The sequence below is a fragment of the Morone saxatilis genome, unplaced genomic scaffold (genome assembly GCF_004916995.1).
Source record: "Morone saxatilis isolate NCDOM2014 unplaced genomic scaffold, NCSU_SB_2.0 Contig22, whole genome shotgun sequence".
NCBI classification, from domain to species: domain Eukaryota; kingdom Metazoa; phylum Chordata; class Actinopteri; family Moronidae; genus Morone; species Morone saxatilis.
Genome location: NW_023339785.1, coordinates 23,273,311 through 23,274,424, shown reverse-complemented (window position 1 = coordinate 23,274,424; position 1,114 = coordinate 23,273,311). Strand labels below are relative to the sequence as shown.

The window sequence follows — 1,114 nt, the reverse complement described above, 5'->3', positions numbered from 1 at the left end:
ATGAGTAACACTACTTCAGTACCTATCCACATTCCCTTGAGCAAGGAACTGACCTTCTATCTGCAACTCCATTGATGCCGCTCAGAGGTCAACAACAAAAGACTGTGGTTGTATGAGCAGCTCTCAAAGGTTAATTGTGTAAATGCATGAATTTGAAGTAGGGTATTGGTTGAAAACCCACCTGGATAAGTAAAGGTTTTATATTTAAATGAGATAGTTTGGGGCTGATGCGGAGGAGGAGATAAAAGGGAAGGACGTGTGAAATGAGAAATAAACTGAGATAGACCCTTTACCACCAATACCGTCAAACAGAGCGAGCGTTTAAAGAAAGACAGGAAGATATTTCTGCTGCATAAACCCTTTAGAGCAAAAGAGAAAACTAGAGATAAAATGGATCATCAACTGGTCAGAAGGCCCTGAGCCTAAGATCAATGATATGAAACCAAAACAGACCAATCAAATTGGGGCTTATGCCTCCTGCAAAACTTTACAAGGCCCCTACTGAGCAATAAGATGAGATAGAGGAGGAAAAAGAGGGTTGTATTTGGGGAATGAGGGAATGGGTGATATCATGAGGGATGCGGATCACTGTGGACTCTTATCTTTAAAATTATAATATTAACAGCTGTGCCCACAGCAGTGATCACTGCTAAATGCTGGTGTGGATAAGTGGTCTAAAGTGTCTTGTGGGAGGTATGGATTGAAATCCTACTGTTGTCAGTCAGACTTTTGTCCTTGACCTTTTAGGTTTGACCAAACTGGAATGACCACATGTTTTGGTGTTTAGTGAAGCGAATATCAGTGGTGGCCAAAGGTGAATGTTTGCTGATGTCATAGACGTCTATCTCGGCTTCTCGTCTATCTTCTAATATCTCTGGTCCAATTTACTGGCTAATTTACCCTCAGTTTATGTTCCGAGGTAGTGTGGCCGAGTGGTCTAAGGCGCTGGATTTAGGCTCCAGTCTCTGTGGAGGCGTGGGTTCAAGTCCCACCACTGCCATTTCCCATTTATCTTAGCAGGTAGTTAGTAATAAAATCAAAAGTACAGCGGGAAACTGACAGCGCAATGTTGGAAGTTATGCAGAGCTCCAACCTAACCTGCTGTGAAAAATTG

The 1,114-nt window shown here is 42.5% G+C and overlaps 1 non-coding gene across 1 annotated transcript; it reads left to right on the top strand.

Annotated features, from left to right (window-relative positions):
* Positions 1–918: 918 nt before the first annotated feature.
* On the top strand, positions 919–1,000 carry trnal-uag. The gene has a single exon. It is a non-coding gene; the product is annotated as a tRNA-Leu (tRNA).
* The last annotated feature ends 114 nt before the right edge of the window (positions 1,001–1,114 follow it).